A 14,120-nucleotide genomic window follows, 5' to 3' on the forward strand; every position below is an offset into this window, starting at 1 on the left:
AAGAACAGACAGTGCTCCTAACCACTGAGCCATCTCTCCAGCCCCAGAAGGCCCTATTTCTTTGGTTACCTCTAGATGATGAGGTTATGATTTGTAGTAGTTCCTCAGTCTTGCCTGTGTGCACTACTTAATAATTGGGAGGGAAGGCTTGATCATTAAAAAATAATTTGTGGGGGCTGGAGAGATCGCTCCTTAGTTCAGAGCACTGACTGCTCTTCCAGAGGTCCTGAGTTCAATTCCCAGCAACCACATGGTGCCTCACAACCATCTGTAATGGGATCTGATGCCCTCTTCTGGTGTGTCTGAAGACAGCAACGGTGCACTTATATACATAAAATAAATATTAAAAAAGTAGGTTGTGGGGCTGAGATAGAAGAGTTTCTTTGGGGCTGAAGAGATGGCTCAGTGGTTAAGAGCACTGACTGTTCTTCCAGAGGTCCTGAGTTCAAATCCCAGCAACCACATGGTGCCTCACAACCATCTGTAATGGGATCTGATGCCCTCTTCTGGTGTGTCTGAAGAGAGTAGTAGTGTATTCACATACATGAAATAAACAAACAAACAAACAAAAAAAAGAATTGCTTTGAGTTGGAGGACAGTCTAGGTTATGGAGTAGGACCCCACTCAAAAAGAAAAGGAAGATACGGCTGTAAAATTACTGAGGAGTGGGTTGGAAAGTCGTTCCATCAGTTGAGAGCACTGGCTGTTCCTCTAGAGGACCCAGATTTGAGTCCCAGAGCCTATGTGGTGACTTCACTACCACCAGTAACTCCAGTTCTAGGGGGGTTCCACCAACCTCTTCTGGCCTCCACAGACTCCAGGCACTCACAAGCTACAGAGACATACATGCAGGGAGACACCCATACCCAGAAAATAGCAGGAGAAAAATCCTCAAATTCCTGAGGAATGACACTGACTCCAGGTTATGCTTACGTTCTTTGCAAACCAGGCTCTGTAGCCCATGCTGTGCTTCTGAGCCTCTGGTTCTAAGCCGGCAGTTACTCCAGGTTGCTGTGTCCACGCCAGTGGTTCTGCAGCTTCCTTTCAATTTGGAACCTGAATCATTGGAGCAATGGAAATCAACCCTCAGTGGAGCTTCCTCTGAACACATCACCCGAATCACTGCTGTTCTCTTTCTGTGGCCTTGGGACCATTTTTGCCCGCATATACTTCCTCAAAAAAATTTTTTTTAATTAAAAAAACTAGACTTGATGGTATACACCTTTAATCTCAGCATTTGGAAGGCCGCAAGTTCGAGGCCAGTCTATCTACAAAGCAAGTTCCAGGACAGCCAGGGCTGTTACCCAGAGAACACGCCTGTCTCAAAACACCAAACAACAACAAGTATTATATGTCCACGTGTTTTGTCTGCATGTGTATCTGAGGACCAGAGAGTTGTGAGCCACCGCTCTGAAAAGCAGGCAAGGAATGCTCTTAACTTCTGAGTCATCTGTCTCTCCAGCCCCCATATACACTTCTTAAAATAATTTTCAAAATCTTTTCTTCAATCTTGGGCAGATGGCTCCTCAGGTAAAGGTCACGCAAAACCTGGCGCCTGAGTTCAACTCCTGGAACTAAAGATAGAACAGACACCACGAAGTCGTCCTCTGACAGGGCTGGAGAGATGCCTTGTGGGTTAAGAGAGCACTGGTGGTTCTTGCAGAGGATCTGAATTCAGTTCCCTGCACCTACATGGTAGCTCACAGCCATCTATCTGTACCTCCAGTTCCATGGAAATCTAACACTCTCCTCTGACTTCCATAGGCAAGGTGTGTAACATACATTTACATATGTGCATAGTTACATATGTGCAATTATATATATATACATATATATATCAGGCAAATCACTCATACAGATGAAATAAAAATCACGTAAATTTAAAAAAAACAATGTTCTCTTACATCCACACAAATGCCCTCCCCCATCCTGGGTGCACATGCAGTGATGATGCCATTTTAAGAAAATTACTTATGCTCTGTCCTGCATGGTTTTAATTGGAAGTTCAATGTGAATACATTTAATATCAAGGTTTGAAAACATAGTAAATCCATTACACTGCTTCTTTAAGTGCACTGACCCCCTCCTCACCCTGGGCCATGTGTTGAGATGTTTTGAAGAGGTCATGCAGTAGACATGCATGCATGTGTGAGTTTATGTGTTTACACATGGGCAGAGACCTAGGGCTGATGACACCCTATGTTTAGGCAGCAGACCACAGCCCTAACTCTCCACAGTTCTCCAGATGAGAACCCGGTTGGGATTTATGCAGAAGAATATGAGTTTCACGGGGACCTTGCACTCACCAGCATCCGTTTAAAAATACTCAAACTCTCCTGTGTTTTTCCCCTTTGAAATTGCATTTCCATTCTCTTTCCCCCATAGACACTTGTCCCGTGCTGGTGGCACTTATTCACTCTCTACCATACAGCTGTGCGTGTGAGTATCCTAAGGAGAGGTTCTGAAGGTCAGCAGCTGCCTTCCACATCGAGGTAGCACCAGAAACCGATTTGGTAGGGGAGTCTTAAACACAGAGGGCCTTTGATTGACACACATCTCTTCTGGGGATGGACGGGTAAGGAAATTGGGGGAGGTAAGGGCTCTCACCCTCCGGGTGGGATAAGAGTTGGGGTGTGTGCGTGGGCGTTTCTTTTGAAGTAGGTTGGGGAGCATCTGTTGTATTTGGGGTAGAGACTGGATTAGCGTATGTTCTCAGGGTGATTAATTTTAGGAAAGAAAACATATGGACACGGTATTTTGAAATTGATTTCCTTAAAAGTTCCGTGCCCACGTACCCTCTGGAAAGTCTTCGTGTTCCCAGAGAGGAATTCTTACATCCACTTGGTTTGACTCAACGTGCCTTCCCGTAACTAAGCAACACTTTCCTTTTAGTGATTGGGAAGGATCTTTGCACATAGCGTGCATGTTAAAGAGAGCAGAACCGCTGTATTTATACTGTGCGATACTTCATATGTCAAGCAAGAAAAGTCCTTGGGGGGCGGGCAGACGTGATGGAGACAGCATAGCATCATGGTTGACTTCTCCATTTGCACACAAAACTTGCTCCTGTCGAGGCGAGCCATTGTCTGCTCTGGTGCACAGCCTTACCACCTTTAAACTGAGACTAAAACAGATTCCTCCTTAGGATGCGAGTCTCAGCAAAGGCGTACATATACAGCCCTCCTTACAGCACACAGCATATACCCAATGTTGAATAAGTACCAATTGCTAGTTTAGGCATTGCTGTGTTAATGGTACGGGTAAGCCGAGATGGTGAGGGAATAACGATTTCAGTCCTGGTTCATCTCCCCTGGCTGTTCTCGCACAAGGTATTGTATCCTACTGCCCTGATGTCATGGCGAGCTTAGGTCTTGAGTAGTCCTTTGAGCCCCGCAAGCCCAAGGATCACACCATCTTGTGCTCGTCTCTTCAGTCTCACAAGGACAACGTGTAAACTGTAGAAGAATGCTTTTCGGGAAGGCCGAGGCTCTGAGTGTTATTTTTTTTTTTTAATATTTCAGAAATCTGGGTCATTACATAATGTAGACGAATGATGTTTGGCTTACTTGCACAAAACATATGTAAAGATACGACTTCCTGTAACAACCCCAGAGCACCTCAGTCCTTGTATGGGCAGCCGTCTTATTGGGTTACACAGTTTTAATCCCAGAGGAGTTGTCTCTTGACATTAAACTGTCCGAACAGTATTTATATCTGTGGCTGCCCTGCAAGATCACTTACCCTGCAGAGCCGTTTAAAAGTAGTTAATGACAGAAGCGACGTGACTCGGGCCTTATGAATGATCGCATAAGTTCGACCCGTGCTGTCATGGTTTATGGAGGAAGGCAGTTTGTCCATACCCAGCGTCCACCACAGCAGGTAATTTGAAATGAAACGAGACAGTTTCTACAAGCAGATTGATTTGGGAATCTTGCCTGTTCTTCCCTTTGACCCTTGACAAGTTGACACTACAAAGATTGTGACTTTAAAAAATGATCGGGTGCAAATACATTTAGGTAGATGATTTACCGCGCGCTGAAGCAAGGACAGTGGCCGAAGGGATGCTGCGAGGGAGGCGACCGTAAACTTTAACAACTCGGGTTTTATGTGTCTGTAGCTTATTAATTACCCCGCCAGGTAAATCCACTGATAACCCTACATCAAGTAGTTTATATTCTTGGCAAGAGACCAGGGACCTGACTTCCTGATGAGAGACTGGGCACCCAGTTTCAAGAATAAGAGATGTGGCATCCATACTAACCTTCACTGGTAGGGCAGGTGCTGGTCGCCATCTTCATAGGATCTCAGAGCATAAACGTGAAGATGAGACGGCTATTTAGTTTATGGATTCATTCTCTCTCCTCCCTTCCTTCCCCCTCCCCCTCCCTCTCCCTCTGTCTCTAGCATACAGAGGAGTAAATACTAAATACGATTAAAGTAATGAAAAGTTCAATTACACTCATACATACACAGACACGCACATGCACACACACACACACACACACACACACACACACAATTAAGGACTTACCAGGGATATCCAAATGAAAATTCTGCTCTGAATCAACACATTTTGGGGGCCAGAGATCTGGCTTTGTGGCTAAAAGCACTGCTGTCGGGGTCTGGAGAGATGGCTCAGCGGTTAAGAGCACCGACTGCCCTCCCAGAGGTCCTGAGTTCAATTCCCAGCAACCACATGGTGGCTCACAACCATCTGTAATGGGATCCGATGCTCTCTTCTGGTGTGTCTGAAGACAGTGCTAGTGTACTCATATATATGAAATAAATAAATAAATCTTAAAAAGAAAAAGAAAGAGCACTGCTGTCCTCTGGGCAGCCTGAAGCTTGGTTTCCAGCACCCAGGTTCAAATGACTCACAACTCTCGTTAACTTCAGCTCCAGGAGATCACATGCCTCCTCTGGGACTTGCACTCCTGTGTGTTCATATCCACATGCATACACACACACACACACCTACATATAATTAAAAATAATAAGAACAAATCTTAAACATGGATTAATACACTCTTTTAGCACCCTTTGTAATTGCATTGAGATTTGATTGTCCTCTGTGGCGGTGTGCATGGAACCCAGAGCCTTGGGAATTCTGGACAAGCACCCTATGTCTGACCCACATCCCCAACTCCACATCTAGGTTCTTATACCCAATCTATTCAATAAGTGAACATATGTTAGAGAGAGAGAGAGAGAGAGAGAGAGAGAGAGAGAGAGAGAGAGAATATCTCTTTGTAGTCCTGTTGTCCTAGAACTTGATATGTAGGCCAGGCTAGCCTTGAGATCCTCCTGTTTTCGCCTCCCAAATGCTGGGCTATGATCTATCAATATGATTTAAAAATGAAGTTACTCTCCAAAGCAGATGCCAGGAAGAGCCTTTGAAAAACATCATTTCCAGGTGTGGAAGTGCATATCTGTAAATCTTGCAGAGGCAGGGAAGATCTGTGAGTTCAAGTCCAGCCGCCTACATGGATAGGACTACACAGTGAGACCCCCCCCTGACAGTTATCTCATCCACAATCATAAAGTGCTTATGGCTACATATCTATTATATGTACGCTGGCATTTTGCTGCATGTATATCTGTGTGAGAGTGTCAGGTCTCCTGGAGCTGGAGCCACAGATGCTTGTGAGCTCTCATGTGGGTGCTGGGAATTGAACTCAAGTCCTCTGGAGACCTGGTTCCAGTCAGTGCTTTTAACCACTGAGCCATCCCTCCACCTCGCCATTATTTACTCTTTAGAGATAGGGTATGGTGTCATTCAGTCTGGCCTTGAGCTGTGGCTCCTTAGCGCTGGGGTCCTGGGCTGTCCTACCATGTCTCCTGGCTGAACCATTTTAAATGAACTCTGTAGCAGAGAAGTGTTGACAAGTTGGTGTTTAGCTCAGAGCCGGGGGCACTACAGGCCTTCGCGCTTGCTAGAGAAATATCCGGCTTGCCGGGATGCTAAACCCTGGGCTGTTCTCTGTAGCTTTTGTTTCTTTCTGCCTTTCTATTTACCCGCTGTGTTTGAAATATAAATTGAAGATGCTGTTAAAAAAAAAAATGGAACAATTTCCCCATTGGTCTCTGTTTAAATTATTTACTGCCCTTTCGAGCCGTATCTTCATTGAACTATGTTAAAAGTATTTCGCTGAAATGTTTCTTTATGTTGTCCATCGGGTTTAATAGACGTCCCATTTAATAAGCTCTCTACTTGTAAGGATAGACTATTTGACCTCTATGCCCTGCTACCGCTAGACATAGTATAAGATTGCTTTGTGAAATAAAGCTGTCGGTAGCATCAACAAAATAAAAAACGATCGTATTCCAATACTCTCCGCTGAGTACTATGACAGCGCTGAAATATGGAATAAAATTGAAAGAAGATTAGTTTTGGGTCCTAAGTCATGTTTTGACAAGAAATAAGAGAGGGGAACATATCTTTGAACTTTTAGTTTTAAAGTTTTTAATGAAAATATTTATCATTGTGTAAGCTCCCTTCTTTCTTTATCGCATCTAGGCTGTATGATCTTAAAACAATCCATCCTCTGATTGTGAGGGACATAAATACCGCTCTGTCTTTATACTAAATATCATAAAGGAGACACGCACAGGGCACGACGGCCTGACACTTGTAAGTTAAGAAGTGTCATGCTAATAAAAAGCTTATTGCCGAGGCTGGGAAATCGGTCATTAATAAGCTACATATTTCAGCGTATGTAAAGCATGCAGATGCTGCGGGCAAGCAGGCTGCTTCTGCTGTATTTCTGAACTCAGCTCCTGGAATGGCTTGAATCTGAAGAGGGAGAATAAATATGTCACGGGGGAGAAGGCCTTGCTTGGCGATTGCTTCCGGCCTGGAGGAATGTCAGAATTGCCAGACATGCAGATTGGGAAATGCCTTTCACTTCTTTGGTTACATATTAATCAGATGAGCTCACGAGGGGGAGTGGCGTGGATGGTTGGCAGAGTGCTGGCGGAGCGGAGCGGGTAACACTGCCCTGCCCCCTACCCCCGGGCAGCTGCAAACTGGGCCACCAGATTCGGGGCTGTGGCTTTCTTGAAGGTACAGAGCCTCACTCTTCTTCTTCCTTTCCTACACGGAGGGTTCACAGAGTGCTGGCTCAGTAGCTTTGCACCTCACTGGGTCCATCTGTACTCGCATGCTCTCCCACAGATGGTGGGGTAGCCTCTCCCTACCTTCCTCATTGTGTCCATTTGAGGCAAAGCTCGGCAGGAGAGCCTTCAGCTCCAGCTTCTCAGATGGACTTCTCTACTGATGTCCCCCTCCTAAGCCCTCCTAAGTGCAGATCCCATGCTAGCACATAACTAAGACAAGCTAGAGCCCTTGAGAGACTCTCTCTGTTTTTAGTCATGAAAAGGGAAATTCTGTATGTTCATATTTTTATTCCTTTTTTTATGATTGAGTCTAGATCATGGATGTGCTCCCCCTCTCTCTCTGAGCTACATTTCTTCCTTCCTTATTTTAAGATTGGTTTTCTCATGTTTATTCTCATGTCTGTGTGCATGTGAGTGTAGATGCCCTCAGAGGTCAAAAGCAGGCTTTGGGTCCTGGGATACTTGGGTGACAGGGGGTTGTGGGCTGCACAACAAGAGTGCTGGGAACTGAACTCAGGTCCTCTGCAAGAGCAGCAAGCGTCCTTCCTTCCTTCCTTCCTTCCTTCCTTCCTTCCTTCCTTCCTTCCTTCCTTTCTTTCTTTCTTTCTTTCTTTTTTTTTTTCTTTTCGGAGCTGGGGACCAAACCCAGGGCCTTGCGCTTGCTAGGCACACGCTCTACCACTGACCTAAATCCCCAAGCCCAGCAGCAAGCGCGTTCTTAACTGCTCGTTTATCTCTCTAGCTCCTTTGTTTAATTTATTTCACCATAGCCCAGTCTGGCTTTGTAGGTGTGAGTGGCGTTGAACTCCTGATGTCCCTACCTCTACCTTCTGGGTGCACAGAGAGGAGTTCTGCACCTCGGTGCCTGGCCTTAGTTTAAGTGTTTATAAAGTCTCAAACAATCTCTCCTTAGATGTTGTACGGCTGTTCTCCAGAAGAGAATCTTTTAAAAATGTACGTGGACACACAGGATAGCTATTTCCTAGTAGTGGAAGTCTGTGCTAAAGTCTGTGCGGAGTCCAGGAGCAGAGCCCCTTCCTTTGTTCCATTACGTGGTTTTAACCTTGACTTTGCTAAATAGTGTCTTTAAACGGGACAGTGAATTACTGTGGTCATTAGGTCGGTGTCATTTGTCACCCTTGATGGCGGCCTGGCTTCTGAATATAGAAGGCTGTCAGGTCACTATATAGTTGTCAGTGATCCAGACCAAATATAAATATACGTGCATGCTTTAGTCAAATGTCGGACTCCAGAAAGGTCCGGAGCATACGAAGTGGGAGGTTCAGAGTGGGACAGCATGCCCGATGAATGCGTCCTTGGCCCAAAGATAAACTAGGAACTGAGGTAGCTGTGGAAGAGCTAGAGAAGGCAGCAAAACAGAGAAGGGAGATACATTCTATCATTCTAGAAGATAGCGGGGGAAGAGAAATATTGGTGGAAAAATAAAAAGGGTTCTAACGAGGACAGAGATTTGGGAAACAGTCCTCTGTGAGGAGCTGTGTAATACAGCAGAGAGGGATAGACACGGCCCTCATCTCCATGTGAGGAGGCTCCGGCGTCCGGTGTGCTGGTAATCTGTAATCTGTAATCTGTAAAATGGGATGACTTTGAGGCCGCACCTGTTCAAGCAGACAAACGGAGGGGCTCAACCGGGCGGCAAGCAGATAACTGCAGGGGCTCAATGGGGCAGCAAGCAGATAACTGCAGGGGCTCAATGGGGCAGCAAGCAGATAACTGCAGGGGCTCGACGGGATGGCTGTGGCACTGCAGCTGCCCACAGGACTTGCTTGCCTCCTCTTCGATCCTCTCCATTCAGAAACAAGGAGGTCGACTTCCCTTTCAGATCTGAGCAATCTGATGAGGTCCATCCCATCGTGAATGGAATTTCTAGAAGTTTCGTATTGTCAGTACCCAAAACTTCTTATTCTCATTTTAGTTGCTTTTGGCATACGTTTGAAGAACCCTGAACTAGAACTTCATGTCAATTTACTTGATTTATTTATTATTTATTAGGGATCAAACCCAGGGCCTCATCATACTTGGCACTTAAGAGAACGTTCAGCTTGCTCTTGCAAAAGACCTGAGGTCCCTTCCTAGCCTCTGTGGTGGGCGGGTTACCATCAGGTGAAACTGCAGCTCCGGGGGATCGGACGCTCTGGCCTCTAGGGGGACTTGCACTCACATGCACACACAAAGGGGCACACGCATACACATAATTAAAAAAAAAGAACATGATTTTTAAATATCTTTTAGTAGCACCTCATGGTTTGCTCTGCAAAAACAAGTGTCTGTACAAAAGGCATTGGTGGGTAATAAGAAAAGCAATACTGTTCTTATGAAATGTGTCTGTGGTCTTTCAACGCCGTTAGTTAGCGTGGATCTCGGGGACTTTGAGGTCAGCTTGGTCTATAGAGTAAGTTTCAGGCAGCGGGAGCCTTTGTTCTCATTACCCCACCAGATAAACAAACAAACACCAAACAAATAAACAAACGAACAAAACCCCCAATCCAGGAAGACTGGTGTTAGTCATGATTCTTTTGGCTGTTGTTGGTTCAAGACAAGGTTTCTCTGTAGCCCTGGCTGTCCTGGAACTTGATCTATAGACCTCAGACTCAGGAGATTTACCTGCCTCTGTATCTGGAGTGCTTCTTTTTCAAAATTAATTATATATATAATTATATATAATTAATTTTTACTTATTCACTTTATATCTCACTCACTGCCCCTGTTCCAGTCACCTCCTCTCACAAACCTTCTCCCATCCCTCCTCCCCTTCTTCTCTGAGCCGGTGGGAGCCTCCCACCCTGGCACTCTTGTCTCTGCAAGGCTAAGGCCCTTCCTCTCCTCAGAGGCCAGACAAGACAGCCCACCTAGAAGACCATATCCCACAGACAGGCAACAGCTTTTGGGACAGCCCCACTTCAGTTGTTCAGGACCCATAAAGGCCAAGCTGCACATCTACTAGATATGTGTAAGGAGGCCTAGGTCTAGCCTGTTCTTTGATAGTGATTCAGTCTTTGAGAACTCCCAGGGGTCCATGTTATGTTGACTCTGATGGGAGCCCCAAGGGTCCAGGCTAGTTGACTCTGTTGATCTTCCTGTGGAGTTCCTAGCCCCTTTGGGGCCTGCAATCCTTCCTCCTATTCTTCCATAAGAGTTTCCACGCTCCGTTCACTGTTTGGCGGTGGGTGTCAGCATCTGTCTGAGTCAGCTGCTGGGTGGAGCCTCTCAGAGGACAGCCATACTAGACTCCTGTCTGTATGGTTCAGGATCTGAAGGTTTGATGAAGCTGGGAGGAGAGGTGGTGGGTCCCCGCTGGGACAGCAGGCTACTCAGGGCAACCAACCAACTAAGCAGACAACTAGCAAACCAACTAACCAACAACTCACCTATCCACCCACCCACCCACCCACCCACCCAACCACCCAACCAACCAACCAACCAACCAACCATGTATTTACTTGGTCTCTACTGGCAAGACGGGAACTAGGGCTTAGAAAGAGATGGTACCTTCATGCAATTTACAGATCACTGAGGGAAGTAGGCATTCATTTTAGTGAGATATTAACATAGGTCATCATAACATTGCACTGTAAGACAAAGGTGGCGGGTGCTGGAAGGAATTTGACCTTGCAAGACCCTTGAGGAAAGTGTTGAGTTGGATCTGAAAGTTGAAGTTCAAATGGGAGCTGAGCCAGTTCTTCCAAGTTCCTGGGATAGGAACTCAGTGCCCGCGGAGATCATGGAGGTCAGAGGCAGCCCAGCGCTGGAGGAGGCCAGGCCACATGGGCTGTGGAAGGGAGTTCAAGGTTCATCTCCAGACCAGAAGTGTTTGCAGCAGGGAGAGGAGCTATCATTTGTTTCCTTGTCTCTCCCTTTGCTACAGTGAAGAGGATGGATTTGAGATGGGCCTGAGGTGGGTGTGAGGAGTGGGGCTTGGGGCCACTGCAGGGGTCAGGTACCATATATGGAAAAGCTCCAGCCAGAGTATGGCAGCGGACAGGGTGGTGGTGGTGGGGTGGAAAGATTCAAGAGTTTATTGGGAGGCAAAATTGTCAAAAAGCATGGGTAAATTAAAGAGAGGGAAGTTGTTCCATAACCCCCGAGCTTTTGCTTTTGAAACTTAAGGAAGGTGCTTATTGATGGGGACCCTGGATAAGACCAGGGTGGGTTTGCCCTGGGCTAGCTGAATTTGGAGTTGACGTTGCAGGTTGAATGTTGCAAAAAATAAAGTAAAAAAAAACAACAACAACAACAAAAAAAAAACAACTAAATCCCTTGAGCTGGACTTTTATAAGAATTGAATTTAAGAAGAGTTAGGAGTGGGCATGCTCAGTACCTACTGCTCTCTCGTGAAACCGGGTTTTATAGGCATGGGTTCATTTATTCCTCGTCCCCCATCATTTTACATTTAAGAGCAAATGCACTTAAAACCATTGTTTGGAACGCCGCCTTCACTAAAGAGGGGACCACTCTACCATCAGTGTAATTGCTCCGACGGTGCCGTCTTCATGTAGACCGACGTGTGTCAGCCATCATTAATCCTTTGTATAATTAATGCGTAAAACGCAGAGTTTCTACTAATGGAAAAGCAAACTCAAGCATCACGCCGGTAATACCGATAACACGCATTTGTAATTACATACTGCAGATAACTTCGAAAGCTACAGTTTATGACATTAATAAACTTGTAAAGCCTCCTGAAGCTACCCAGAGGCAGACAGCAGTGATGCTGTTAGAGGCCGCTGCTTTGTCAGGAGTCTGCAGGGTGCTGTCAGCAGGTAGGGACACACACAGTACACAAGGGGATGATGTTTATGTTTCTATTCTCAAAAATAGGATAAATTTACCGTACAAATTAATGAGCTGGATTGTGGCATTTTCATATGTGTATCATGATCTTTGATTATATTCCAATCCACTGCCATTTTTTTTCCAAGATGGAGTCTCTCTGTGGCCCTGGCTGTCCTGGAACTCATGCTGTAGACCAGCATGGTCTTGAACTCACACAGATCTACCTACCTCAGCCTCCTGAGTGCTGGCATTATGGACATGCACCTCCTGGCTTTCTCTTCCTTCTTTAAGGAATGCCCATACTGTTTCCAGAGTGTGTATGCCACGTTGCACGGGCCATGAGTGTATGTGTCTCTCCTTTCTGGCTAGTATCTGTTATGGTCTGCTCTCTGGGTGATAGCCATTCTTCATGGCCTGAGGTAGAGTCACGTCTCCACCCCCTTTTTTAGACACGGTCTTGCTCTGTATTCCTGGCTGGTTGGCATCAGTTCTATAGCCTAGATAGACTTGGCCACGAAGTCATTCTGCCTCGGTCTGCTGAGTAGTTGCTTCTGCACCTGCGCCATGAGCTTGACATAATTTGCCCTCCTACTGACTGAACATTTTCATGTGTTTCTTCTTCTTTACAGATTCTGGATGTCAACCCCTTGCTCAAGGGAAGAAAGCGCTCTATTTGTATTCATAGATTACATGAATGAGTACCATTTGGAAGCTCGTGTCCTCACTCTGGTAACGCTTTCCATCGCTATGCACCAACATTTTAAGTTCAAGCGTATCGTGTTCGGGATGGGACGAATGTGCCGGGTGCCCTGGACCAGTTGCTGCTCCTTATGGAGTCTGTCACTCACACCATAAAGGAGGAAGCCAGGAGAGCCATTCTGGGGAGTTCTAAGATGCTCAGAGGACTGAGTAGGCCTCTCTTCCCAGACATGGGGGAAAATAACTTCATTTTGGGATGTAGGAGAGAAAGTCTCCAAGTTTGGAGATCACTGGAGAACAATCAAAACATCTTAGCAGCTGGGGTACAACGCTTGCTTGGCACTTAAGGAAGACCTTAAGCGCTAGAGAAGACACTGCCAGAGGCAGACGATGGCTCTGTGTAGCCTTCACTGTGTAGAGCTCACCTGTTTCTGATGGGGACACAACCCAGAATCCCTAGGAGCCCTTCCCATTCAATTACCCCAGAAATGCAACTCGATGGGACAAGGTTAAAGAGTTTTATTTTTCTTCTTTTCTTTCAGTAGTTGACCACCAGATTTGAACCAAAAAAAAAAAAATCATTTAGTGTGAAAGAATAAAAGAAAAAAAAATTCCAAGAATAATCTTGCATTTAAATTATTGTTCCAGAATGTATGATTTATTTGTACTGATTTTTTTCACCCACAGCACAAAATAATGAGGTTTCTTTGCTTGGGTATACCGATGGACTTTGGGCTATCCGTATTTGTCCACAAAAATCTATTGTGGGAGTTGGAGAGACGGCTCAGTGGTTAAGAGAACTTGTTCTTGCAGAAGTTCCAGTACCGGCAACCAAATAGCACCTGACAACTGGCCATAACTCCAGGTCTAAGGAATCCAATACCCGCTTATGACCTCCAAGCACACCAGGCATGCGTGTGGTGCACAGGCATATACGCGAGGAAAACACTCATAGACATAAACTAAATAAATCTTTTAAAAAGGGCTTTATTAAACATATATATTGTGGGTGATTTTTATTTGTTTCTCTGGAGACAGGTCCAGGCCTTTGCAATATCCTCTAAATGGTCTGTGAGCTCCCTTCCCCAGCATCTAAGAAGCATTTATGGACCAGAATATAAATAGTCTATGAATACAAATAGAGTGCTTTCTTCCCTTGCTGTGTAGTTCCCCCAATGGCCAACAGGTGGCAGCATAAACATCAACCTTCAAGCACGCCCCGCCTCCCCCCCAGCCCCCGCCCATCCTGACCTCAAATAAATTTGAGGAGTAAAATGAAACGCTCAGATCCCATTAGGAACCTAGCTTTGGCCTGTGCAGATTGTGGACAAAGTGTCTCATCAAACTGCCCCCCAAAATCTCTGTGGAAGAGCAAAGTGAGATTAAATAGTAGTCCCAAACATGGAGAGACAGTATTTGATACGCTTTTGTCAGTAAGAGAAAAAAACATTCAGCTGCTTGAATCAAAGGTCCGCACTGAAATCTAACGGAAGCTCCAGGGTTGTGGTTAG

The 14,120-nt window shown here is 45.6% G+C and overlaps 1 long non-coding RNA gene across 1 annotated transcript in view; it reads left to right on the forward strand.

The window, feature by feature from the left end:
• The window catches only part of LOC120096258 (uncharacterized), a 54,879-nt gene extending 41,271 nt beyond the window's left edge, over nt 1–13,608 (forward strand). Inside the window, exon 6 of the long non-coding RNA XR_010057220.1 lies at nt 12,540–13,608. This is a non-coding gene — a long non-coding RNA (uncharacterized LOC120096258). The remainder of the gene's footprint in view (nt 1–12,539) is intronic.
• Nucleotides 13,609–14,120: the final 512 nt, after the last annotated feature.

The sequence above is a fragment of the Rattus norvegicus genome, chromosome 13, assembly GCF_036323735.1.
Source record: "Rattus norvegicus strain BN/NHsdMcwi chromosome 13, GRCr8, whole genome shotgun sequence".
Taxonomy (NCBI): domain Eukaryota; kingdom Metazoa; phylum Chordata; class Mammalia; order Rodentia; family Muridae; genus Rattus; species Rattus norvegicus.